This window comes from Stenella coeruleoalba (assembly GCF_951394435.1).
Source record: "Stenella coeruleoalba genome assembly, chromosome: 12".
Taxonomy (NCBI): domain Eukaryota; kingdom Metazoa; phylum Chordata; class Mammalia; order Artiodactyla; family Delphinidae; genus Stenella; species Stenella coeruleoalba.
The window spans coordinates 50,382,701-50,395,078 of NC_137158.1; the positions used below are offsets into that span (position 1 = coordinate 50,382,701).

The following is a 12,378-nucleotide window of genomic DNA, read 5'->3' on the forward strand; positions in this document are numbered from 1 at the left end:
GTCTTTCAATAAGGGACATTGTAATGAAATTATATAAATAAGAGAAATAAAGTTTTTCTCTTGGCATGAAATGAATAAGATCCATATAGTATAAGATTAATGGCCAGTAAGACAAAACCAAAAAATTATCTACATATGTGACTACAGACTTTGAAAACAAGAAAACTCAAGTCAAATTTATCTGAGAAGAATTTAAAGGATGTTAAATAGGCACACTATTTGAGAACTTACAGAGTATCTTATTCACTGAAATGGAGCACCATATAAAACCATGTGGACCAAGGGAGCACACATTTGTTTTACAGCAAATAAAGTAGAGTGTGCATCTATGACCATGGGACCCAATTGTCCTATTAAATACTACACAGTCCAGGAGCTGCCAGACTATTTGAGTAATGAAACAGACTTTTGAAGGTGCCTTTGAAGTATCAGCTTGAAGACGACACTGCCAGCATGGGAAGCTATCCTTCAGGATGTGGTGTACACCTGGTGCAAGGAAGCTAGTCCTTGTTGGATCTATGCTTATCTCCAAGGATGCCTGGAGCCATGGCATTTGTTGGCCAAAATAAGGGTGAAATGTAGCAGTTAGTGATTTATAATGATTTGTTTAAAATCTGAAAGTCCCCTGAGGCATCCTGTACTAGATTACTTACATTGTTTATAAAATTTTACTGAAGGGTAGTTTGCACCTGATTTAACTTGTTACACAGACCAGTGCAGTACAATACCCCTTGGTAAACTCATACCTTGAGTTTCCTGAGAACAAAATCACTTGTACGTATCTAGGTAGTTCAAACTCGCAAGACTGAAGTGCATTCTGTGCAAAGGACCCAGGGAACAATGCCTGGAAGTTTTTCAGCTTTTCTGTGTTTGCCTGCACTTTCTTTCTTATGTTGTAGCACATCTTTTACCGTTAGTGAAGCCTATGTGAGTATACCTTGTGAATTCCCAGCAATTATCTGACCCTGTATAATTTCTGCACATTGTAAGTTAACAACCGTATTATGCTCTGTTCACAAATAGTGTAGAGTATGGTCTGAGAACCAAGAGGTGAAACCGAGTGATCAGCTTACTCATAAATGAGGCTTCCTTATGGAAGAGTAACTATTTCTTTCTTAGGTAATTCAATAAATATTATTGAGAACATTGATAACAGACACTGTCATACAGTGTCATGCAATGAGGGTATTGCGGTGAAGAAGGGCACACAGTTCGAACGCACTCATAAAACTTGCAGTCTAATGGGAGAGTAGATATTAAACAACATATTATTTGAGAACTATTGTAAAAAGTGCCACAAACATATTACATTTATTATTATGCTCATTTTCATTACCAATAATCATTGAAAGTGAATTTTTAATCTTTTCTAGGCTACACACAATATGTACATGACATGTATTCATATTATTTAATGTATTATGAAATTTGGAATACATGATACTTAGGCTTCAGAAGTTTTTCTGTAAATGATTAATAGCTCTAAGCATGTTTTGAGGAGTTATTAGTGAAAGTGCTACATTGATTTTTGAGTTTACTAGCCTTTTCAAAGTCATCTTCAGAAGGAGAAAACATCACAGGTAATGATGAAAAAATGTGAATTTAGTCAAGAAATGAAATATTTGTATATTAAGCAAGGCATTGCATATGCTCAAACAAGCAGCCTCAGCATAGCTTTAATCTCTTCTTTAAGGGAAGTTTATGATCATAATACAAATCAACTTTATTTTTATATGAGCAATTTAAACAGAATGAAGGAAATTATTCTGACTTTTGGAACAATACGGTTTCTACTCTTTACTTAGGCTTCTCTGGTTTTATTTCTTGCTAAGTGACCCAGTGATACAAAGATAACAGTGCGATTTATTATTTTTATTATACAACATTTCATACTGCATAGAGATATTATCTTTGAAAAAATTGGGTTGTACCTCCAGATGCAATAACAAAATGACAGCTTTTATGATGAACTTCTTACCACACTCCTGGGTCTGTTATTCTAGTCCTTGGGTTACTGGAAACTGAAAACTGCACAATTATATTCATAAGTAGTAGTCCTTGTTTATTAGATATTTCTGCTTCTGGCTTTATTCTAATCTGCTTGTCAGTCATAATTGCCAACAATTTATTGAGACAAATGATAGCCTGTCACATTATTTGGAACCATATAATAAGATAGCTATAGCATTAGTTCGAAAGATCCAATTCAAATGGCTCAGTTATATGACTGTAAATACAGTGGAATTCCAAATTGCTTATGGCCACTGATCTACCCCTTCATTACTGCATTTTAGACATGGACACATTGTTTTATGACAGCTCTGTAAAAGTGAAGGAAATACAATATGTTTTAAAACTGCAGCAATTGAGAGAGCAGAGGTAATTAGAAAGCCTACCAGGGATTTAAAATGTGACTATTTTAATGGCCTTCAGCCATCCCCAAAGTCGTTAATGACAAAGAAAAAAAATCTTTGAAGTTGACTCACTGTCAGTAAGTGAGCAGTCCCTGATTTAAAAGACTATAAATATTTCTATGCTTCCACAATGCAAAATTTTCTCAAAAAATAAATTACCTTAAGAAGATGCTTAACCATTATACACTTCTATGAGGTTGCCCCAACATCCACCTAATTCTAGTTATTCAAATACTTAACAACTGTTTAAAAAAATAGTATTTGATTGAATTCCAAAAGCACCTGCATACGTAGTTTGTTCAATTACTTCTAAATAGTTTATATATTTTTATTTATTTTAAGAGCTTTGTCTGTCCCCTTGTTTCATTTTCTAAAGTTCAGTGATTGTTATTGTGATTGATAAATGCCATGCTTTCTATTTTTACCTGCCACTTTAAGAGAAATTGTATTTCTCTCCACAAAGTAATTCTCTGACATACCCAATACTTAAACATCACCATTTTTCTCATTAAATGTGAAGATATGACCATCTGGATTGGGAAGTGTGAGCAGGATTACATGTGAAGACATTTAAGCATCCTAAGGCTTTACTATGAACCCATACTTTGGAGAAACAAAATGGAAACATTTCTTACTTGGGGTGATTCTTAAGATTGGGGAGGGAAATACATTAAAATTTCTGGAATTTTAGTAACTGCTAGGGAAAAAATAAAAATCATATGCAAAGAAATATTTCAAGAAGCATATGGTACACTCTAATAGGTAGATATAAATTGCCTCATATTCAAAAATATTTGTTCTGTATCATAAGATAAATGAGAGAAAAGTTTTGGGAAGGACAGGATATGGATGTTGAGTACTGTCAAGATTTGTGTGAGTCACACAGACATAGAGAACAGACTCGTGGTTGCCAAGGCAGAGGGTGAGGGGGGGAGGGATGAACTGGGAGTTTGGGATTAGCAGATGCAAACTGCAATATTATATATAGAATGGATAAACAAGGTCCTACTGTATAGCACAGGGAACTATATCCAATATCCTGAGATAACCCATAATGGAAAAGAATATAAAAAAGAATGTGTGTGTGTGTGTGTGTGTGTATATATATATATATATATATATATATATATATATATATATATATATATATACACACACATACATACATACATACATACCAGAGTCACTTTGCTGTACAGTAGAAATTAACACAACATTGTAAATCAACTATACTTCAATAAAATACATTTTTTTTTTAAAAAAAGGAAAAAAAGCTTTGTATGACTCAGAAGTCCTTGAAGATTTCTGAGTTTGTTTGGGAACTGCAAATTCTAGAATGAATACTAAAAATTCCACTATAAATACAAAAATAATATCAAATTCCCATAAAAAGATAAATGCACTTTTGAATATCTGTCATTTTTAATTTGCTTTTATCTCTGTTGGTCGAAAGAGTAAAATTTTGAGTGTGATAAATTAAGGTAAATTAACATACTTAAAGTCAAAATTTTATGAAGTAATAACATTGACTTACAGTAGAAACACATTAATACATGCAAGCCCTTATAGGTAAAATTCACTAAGTCATTGATTTTTCAAGTTCTTTGGTTTGGGCTATGTGCAGGAAAGAGTTAACCTAGCAGGCTTGAGACTAGTTACTAGTTACTCCACATTTTTTACACTTGGTCAGGTCAGTGTTTTTAATTTGAGCCATTTTGGTGTGTGTACTCATATCTCTTGCAGTTTTATTTCCTTAATGACAAATGATGTTAAATATGTCTTGTTGTGCTTATTTTCCCTCTGTCTTAGTCTGCTTCGGCAGTCATAACAAGACATCATAGACCAGGTGGCTTAAACAACAGGAATTTATTTTTCATAGTTCTGGAAATTGGGAAGTCCAAGATCAAGGTGCCAACTGATTTGGTGTCCAGTGAGAGCTCTCTTCTTGGGGTGCAGAAAATTACCTTTTGCTGTGTCCTCACATGGCAGGGAGAGAGGGAGTGAGCTCTCTGTTCTCCTCTTACAAAAAGAACACTAATTCTAATAGATCAGGGTTCCATTTTATGATCTAATTTAACCTTAGTTATTTCCTTATTCCAAATAGAGCCACATTGGGAGTTAAGGCTTCAACATATGAATTTTGTAGGGGACACAGTTCAGTCCATAGCACCTTCCATATAATTTCCTTGGTGAAATACCTACTCAAATTCTGTGCCTATTTATTTTTATTGTGTTTATTTTCTAATTACTCAATTATAAGACCTCTTCATATATTCTTGATACAAATCCTATGTCATATATGAGTTTTGCAAATATTTTCTTTGAGGTTGTGGCTTGTCTTCTTATTTTCTTAGTGGTCTCTTTTGAAGAGCAAAAAAAATTTTTTTTTGATTAACAATCTACTGAATTTTTCTTTTATAAATCCAATCTTTTTGGTATATATTTAAGAAATCTTTTCCAAACCTAAGGTTTCTAAGATTTGTTCTTGTATTCTCTCCTAGAAATTTTGTAGTTTTAAAATCTTATATAGAGTCCTGTGATTGATTATGAGTCAGTTTCTGTATTTGTGTGAAAGAGGTAATTATGGAAGTTTTGTTTTGCACAGGTCAAAATAATTTGATTGGATTATCTTTCCCATTGAATCAATTTCACATCTTTCTCAACAATCAGCTGACTTTTATATATAGTTCTATTCTGTTCCATTGATGTTTCTTTTAATATGTGACCCACACAATTTTTATTACCATAGCTTTATAACTGTTGAGATACGGTAGCTTTTTTTTTTTTTTGGATGGGAATAGCCTTTATTTATTTATTTTTTACATCTTTATTGGAGTATAAAGTATGTGCTTTACAATGGTGTGTTAGTTTCTGCTTTATAACAAAGTGAATCAGTTATACATATACATATGTTCCCATATCTCTTCCCTCTTGCATCTCCCTCCCTCCCACCCTCCCTACCCCACCCCTCCAGGCGGTCACAAAGCACCGAGCTGATCTCCCTGTGCTATGCGGCTGCTTCCCACTAGCTGTCTACCTTATGTTTGGTAGTGTATATATGTCCATGCCTCTCTCTCGCTTTGTCACAGCTTACCCTTCCCACTCCCCATATCCTTAAGTCCATTCTCTAGTAGGTCTGTGTCTTTATTCCTGTCTTACCCCTAGGTTCTTCATGACATTTTTTTTCTTAAATTCCATATATGTGTTAGCATATGGTATTTGTCTTTCTCTTTATGACTTACTTCACTCTGTATGACAGACTCTAGGTCTATCCACCTCATTACAAATAGCTCAATGTCATTTCTTTTTATGGCTGAGTAATATTACATTGTATATTTGTGGCATATTTTCTTTATCCATTCATCCGATGATGGACACTTAGGTTGTTTCCATCTCCGGGCTATTGTAAATAGAGCTGCGATGAACATTTTTGTACATGACTCTTTTTGAATTATGGTTTTCTCAGGGCGTATGCCCAGTAGTGGGATTGCTGGGTCTTATGGTAGTTCTATTTGTAGTTTTTCAAGGAACCTCTATACTGTTCTCTACAGTGGCTGTATCAATTTACATTCCCACCAACAGTGCAGGAGGGTTCCCTTTTCTCCACACCCTCTACAGCATTTATTGTTTCTAGAGTTTTTGATGATGGCCATTCTGACTGGTGTGAAATGATACTCATTGTAGTTTTGATTTGCATTTCACTAATGATTAATGATGAGCATTCTTTCATGTGTTTGTTAGCAGTCTGTATATCTTCTTTGGAGAACTGTCTATTTAGGTCTTCTGCCCATTTTTGGATTGGGTTGTTTGTTTTTTTGTTATTGAGCTGCATGAGCTGCTTATAAATTTTGGATTTTAATACTTTGTCAGTTGCTTCATTTGCAAATGTTTTCTCCCATTCTGAAGGTTGTCTTTTGGTCTTGTTTATGGTTTCCTTTGCTGTGCAAAAGCTTTGAAGTATCATTAGGTCCCATTTGTTTTGTTTTTATTTCCATTTCTCTAGGAGGTGGGTCAAAAAAGATCTTGCTGTGATTTATGTCATAGAGTGTTCTGCCTGTGTTTTCCTATAAGAGTTTGATAGTTTCTGGCCTTAAATTTAGGTCTTTAATCCATTTTGAGCTTATTTTTGTGTATGGTGTTAGGGAGTGATCTAATCTCATACTTTTACATGTATCTGTCCAGTTTTCCCAGCACCACTTATTGAAGAGGCTGTCCTTTCTCCACTGTACATTTCTGCCTCCTTTATCAAAGATAAGGTGACCATATGTGCGTGCGTTTATCTCTGGGCTCTCTATCCTGTTCCATTGATCTATCTTTCTGTTTTTGTGCCAGTACCATACTGTCTTGATTACTGTAGCTTTGTAGTATAGTCTGAAGTTAGGGAGCCTGATACCTCCACCTCCGTTTTTCGTTCTCAAGATTGCTTTGGCTATTCGGGGTCTTTTGTGTTTCCATACAAATTGTGAAATTTTTTGTTCTAGTTCTGTGAAAACTGCCAGTGGTAGTTTGATAGGGATTGCATTGAATCTGTAGATTGCTTTGGGTAGTAGAGTCATTTTCACAATGTTGATTCTTCCAATCCAGAAACATTGTATCTCTCCATCTATTTGTATCATCTTTAATTTCTTTCATCAGTGTCTTATAATTTTCTGCATACAGGTCTTTTGTCTCCTTAGGTATGTTTATTCCTAGGTATTTTATTCTTTTTGTTGCAATGGTAAATGGGAGTGTTTTCTTGATTTCACTTTCAGATTTTTCATCATTAGTGTATAGAAGTGCGAGAGATTTCTGTTCACCAAATTCATTGATTAGCTCTAGTAGTTTTCTGGTAGCATCTTTAGGATTCTCTATGTATAGTATCATGTCATCTGCAAACAGTGACAGATTTACTTCTTTTCCAATTTGGATTCCTTTTATTTCCTTTTCTTCTCTGATTGCTGTAGCTAAACTTGCAAAACTATGTTGAATAAGAGTGGTGAGAGTGGGCAACCTTGTCGTTTTTCCTGATCTTCGTGGAAATGCTTTCAGTTTTTCACCATTGAGAATGATGTTGGCTGTGGGTTTGTCATATATGGCCTTTATTATGTTGAGGAAAGTTCCCTCGATGCCTACTTTCTGCAGGGTTTTTATCATAAATGGGTGTTGAATTTTGTCGAAAGCTTTCTCTGCATCTATTGAGATGATTGTATGGTTTTTCTCCTTCAATTTGTTAATATGGTGTATCACGTTGATTGATTTGCGTATATTGAAGAATCCTTGCATTCCTGGAATAAACCCCACTTGATCATGATGTATGATCCGTTTAATGTGCTGTTGGATTCTGTTTGCTAGTATTTTGTTGAGGATTTTTGCATCTATGTTCATCAGTGATATTGGCCTGTAGTTTTCTTTCTTTGTGACGTCTTTGTCCAGTTTTGGTATCAGGGTGATGGTGGCCTCATAGACTGAGTTTGGGAGTGTTCCTCCCTCTGCTATATTTTGGAAGAGTTTAAGAAGGATAGGTGTTAGCTCTTCTCTAAATGTTTGATAGAATTCGCCTGTGAAGCCATCTGGTCCTGGGCTTTTGTTTGTTGGAAGAGTTTTAATCACAGTTTCTATTTCAGTGCTTGTGATTGGTCTGTTCATATTTTCTATTTCTTCCTGATTCAGTCTTGGCAGATTGTGCATTTCTAACAATTTGTCCATTTCTTCCAGATTGTCCATATTATTGGCATAGAGTTGCTTGTAGTAATCTCTCATGATCTTTTGTATTTCTGCAGTGTCAGTTGTTACTTCTCCTTTTTCATTTCTAATTCTATTGATTTGAGTCTTCTCCCTTTTTTTCTTGCTGAGTCAGGCTAATGGTTTATCAATTTTGTTTATCTTCTCAAAAGAACCAGCTTTTAGTTTTATTGATCTTTGCTATCATTTCCTTCATCTCTTTTTCATTTATTTCTGATCTGATTTTTATGACTTCTTTCCTTCTACTAACTTTGGGGTTTTTTTGTTCTTCTTTCTCTAATTGCTTTAGGTGCAAGGTTAGGTTGTTTATTCAAGATGTTTCCTGTTTCTTAAGGTAGGATTGTATTGCTATAAACTTCCCTCTTAGAACTGCTTTTGCCGCATCCCATAGATTTTGGGTTGTCGTTTCTCCATTGTCATTTGTTTCTAGGTATTTTTAGATTTTCTCTTTGATTTCTTCAGTGATCACTTCGTTATTAAGTAGTGTATTGTTTAGCCTCCATGTGTTTGTATTTTTTACAGATCATTTCCTGTAATTGATATCTAGTCTCATAGCGTTGTGGTTAGAAAAGATACTTGATACAATTTCAATTTTCTTAAATTTACCAAGGCTTGATTTGTGACCCAAGATGTGATCTATCCTGGAGAATGTCCCATGAGCACTTGAGAAAAATGTGTATTCTGTTGTTTTTGGGTGGAATATCCTATAAATATCCATTAAGTCCATTGTGTTTAATGTATCATTTAAAGCTTGTGTTTCCTTATTTATTTTCATTTTGGATCTGTCCATTGGTGAGAGTGGGTGTTAAAGTCCCCTACTATGAATGTGTTACTGTCAGTTTCCCCTTTTATGGCTTTTAGTATTTGCCTTATGTATTGAGGTGCTCCTATGTTGGGTGCATAAATATTTACAATTGTTATATCTTCTTGTTGGATCGATTCCTTGAACATTATGTAGTGTCCTTCTTTGTGTCTTCTAATAGTCTTCATTTTAAAGTCTGTTATGTCTGATATGAGAATTGCTACTCCAGCTTTCTTTGGTTTCCATTTGCCTAAAATATCTTTTTCCATCCCTTTACTTTCAGTCTGTATGTTTCTCTAGGTCTGAAGTGGGTCTCTTGTAGACAGCCAATATATGGGTCTTGTTTTTGTATCCATTCAGCCAATCTATGTCTTTTGGTGGGAGCATTTAGTCCATTTACATGTAAGGTAATTATCGATATGTATGTTCCTATTACCATTTTCTTAATTGTTTTGGGTTCGTTATTGTAGGTCTTTTCCTTCTCTTGTGTTTCTTGCCTAGAGAAGTTCCTTTAGCAGTTGTTGTAAAGTTGGTTTGGTGGTGCTGACCTCTCTCAGCTTTTGCTTCTCTGTAAAGGTTTTAATTTCTCCATCGAATCTGAATGAGATCCTTGCTGGGTAGAGTAGTCTTGGTTGTAGTTTTGTCTCCTTCATCACTTTAAATATGTCCTGCCAGTCCCTTCTGGCTTGCAGAGTTTCTGCTGAAAGATCAGCTGTTAACTTTATGGGGATTCCCTTGTGTGTTACTTGTTTTTCCCTTGCTGCTTTTAATATGTTTTCGTTGTATTTAATTTTTGACATTTTGATTAGTATGTGTCTTGGTGTATTTCTCCTTGGATTTATCCTGTATGGGACTCTCTGTGCTTCATGGACTTGATTAACTATTTCCTTTCCCATATTAGGGAAGTTTTCAACTATAATCTCTTCAAATATTTTCTCAGTCCCTTTCTTTTTCTCTTCTTCTTCTGGAACCCCTATAATTTGAATGTTGGTGCATTTAATGTTGTCCCAGAGGTCTCTGAGACTGTCCTCAGTTCTTTTCATTCTTTTTTCTTTATTCTTCTCTGCAGTAGTTATTTCCACTATTTTATCTTCCAGGTCACTTATCCGTTCTTCTGCCTCAGTTATTCTGCTATTGATCCCATCTAGAGTATTTTTAATTTCATTTATTGTGTTGTTCATCGTTGTTTGTTTCATCTTTAGTTCTTCTAGGTCCTTGTTAAATGTTTGTTGCATTTTGTCTATTCTGTTTCCAAGATTTTGGATCATCTTTACTATCATTATTCTGCATTCTTTTTCAGGTGGACTGCCTATTTCCTCTTCATTTGTTAGGTCTGGTGGGTTTTTATCTTGCTCCTTCATCTGCTGTGTGTTTCTCTGTCTTATCATTTTGCTTATCTTACTGTGTTTGGGGTCTCCTTTCTGCAGGCTGCAGGTTCATAGTTCCCGTTGTTTTTGGTGTCTGTCCCCAGTGGCTAAGTTTGGTTAAGTGGGTTGTGTAGCCTTCCTGGTGGAGGGGACTAGTGCCTGTGTTGTGGTGGATGAGGCTGGATCTTGTCTTTCTGGTGGGCAGGTCCACCTCTGGTGGTGTGTTTTGGGGTGTCTGTGGCCTTATTATGATTTTAGGCAGCCTCTCTGCTAATGGGTGGGGTTGTGTTCCTGTCTTGCTATTTGTTTGGCATAGGATGTCCAGCACTGTAGCTTGCTGATCATTGAGTGAAGCTGGGTGCTGGTGTTGAGATGGAGATCTCTGGGAGATTTTCATCGCTTGATATTATGTGGAGCTGGGAGGTCTCTTGTGGACCAGTGTCCTGAAGTTGGCTCTCCCACCTCAGAGGCACAGCACTGACTCCTGGCTGTAGCACCAAGAGCCTTTCATCCACACGGCTCAGAATAAAAGTGTGAAAAAGAAGAAAGAGAAAGAAAGAAAGAAAGAGGAGGGACGGAGGGAGGAAGGAAGGAGGGCAGGAAGGAAAAAAAGAAAGAAAGAAGATAAAGTAAAATAAAATAAATTAAGATAAAATATAATAAAGTTATTAAAATAAAAAATAATCGAGAAAAAAATAATTTAAAAAAAACGGACAGATAGAACCCTAGGACAAATGGTGGAAGCAAAGCTATACAGACAAAATCTCACACAGAAGCATACACATACACACTCACAAAAAGAGGAAAAGGGGAAAAAATCATAAATTTTGCTCTCAAAGTCCACCTCCTTAATTTGGGATGATTCGTTATCTATTCATTTATTCCACAGATGCAGGGTACATCAAGCTGATTGTGGAGCTTTAATCCACTGCTTCTGAGGCTGCTGGGAGAGATTTCCCTTTCTCTTCTTTGGTCTCACAGCTCCCAGGGCTCAGCTTTGGATTTGGCCCCGCCTCTGCGTGTAGGTCGCCGGAGGTCGTCCGTTCTTCACTCAGACAGGACGGGGTTAAGGGAGACGCTGATTCAGGGGCTCTGGCTCACTCAGGCCGGGGCGAGGGAGGGGCACGGAGTGCAGGTCAAGCCTGCAGCGGCAGAGGCTGGCGTGACGTTGCACCAGCCTGAGGTGCGCCGTGCATTCTCCTGGGGGAGTTGTCCCTGGATCCCGGGACCCTGGCAGTGGCGGGTTGCACAGGCTCCCCGGAAGGGGGGTGTGGATAGTGACCTGTGCTCGCACACAGGCTTCTTGGTGGCGGCAGCAGCAGCTTTAGCATCTCATGCCCCTCTCCTCACGCACCAGGAAAGAAAGTGGGAAGAAAAAGTCTCTTGCCTCTTCGGCAGGTCCAGACTTTTCCCCGGACTCCCTCCCGGCTAGCCATGGCGCACTAACCCCCTGCAGGCTGTGTTCACGCTGCCAACCGCAGTCCTCTCCCGGCACTCCCACCGAAGCCTGAGACTCAACTTCCAGCCCCACCCACCCCGGCGGGTGAGCAAACAAGCCTCTCTGGCTGGTGAGTGCAGGTTGGCCCTGATCCTCTGTGCGGGAATCTCTCCACTTTGCCCTCCACACCTCTGTTGCTGCGCTCTCCTCCGTGGCTCCGAAGCTTCCCCCTCCGCCACCCGCAGTCTCTGCCCGCGAAGGCGCTTCCTAGTGTGTGGAAACCTTTCGTCCTTCACAGCTCCCTCCCACTGGTGCAGGCCCCGTCCCTATCCTTGTGTCTCTGTTTATTCTTTTTTTTTTTTTGCCCTACCCAGGTACATGGGGGGTTTCTTGCCTTTTGGGAGGTCTGAGGTCTTCTGTCAGCGTTCAGTAGGTGTTCTGTAGGAGTTGTTCCTCGTGTAGATGTATTTCTGGTGTATCTGTGGGGAGGAAGGTGATCTCCGCGTCTTACTCTTCCACCATCTTCCCAGAAGCCTCCTAAGGTAGCTTTTTTTTAAGTGCTCCAACATTTTTCGTTTTTTTCAAAGTTGGGTTAGTTGTCTATGACTTTTGCGTTTCAAAGTAAAATTTAAAAGA

At 37.4% G+C, this 12,378-nt stretch overlaps 1 long non-coding RNA gene across 1 annotated transcript in view; it reads left to right on the forward strand.

Annotated features, from left to right (window-relative positions):
- The window catches only part of LOC307195528, a 719,283-nt gene extending 707,360 nt beyond the window's left edge, over positions 1–11,923 (forward strand). Inside the window, exon 11 of the long non-coding RNA XR_013830858.1 lies at positions 11,703–11,923. This is a non-coding gene — a long non-coding RNA (uncharacterized lncRNA). The remainder of the gene's footprint in view (positions 1–11,702) is intronic.
- Positions 11,924–12,378: the final 455 nt, after the last annotated feature.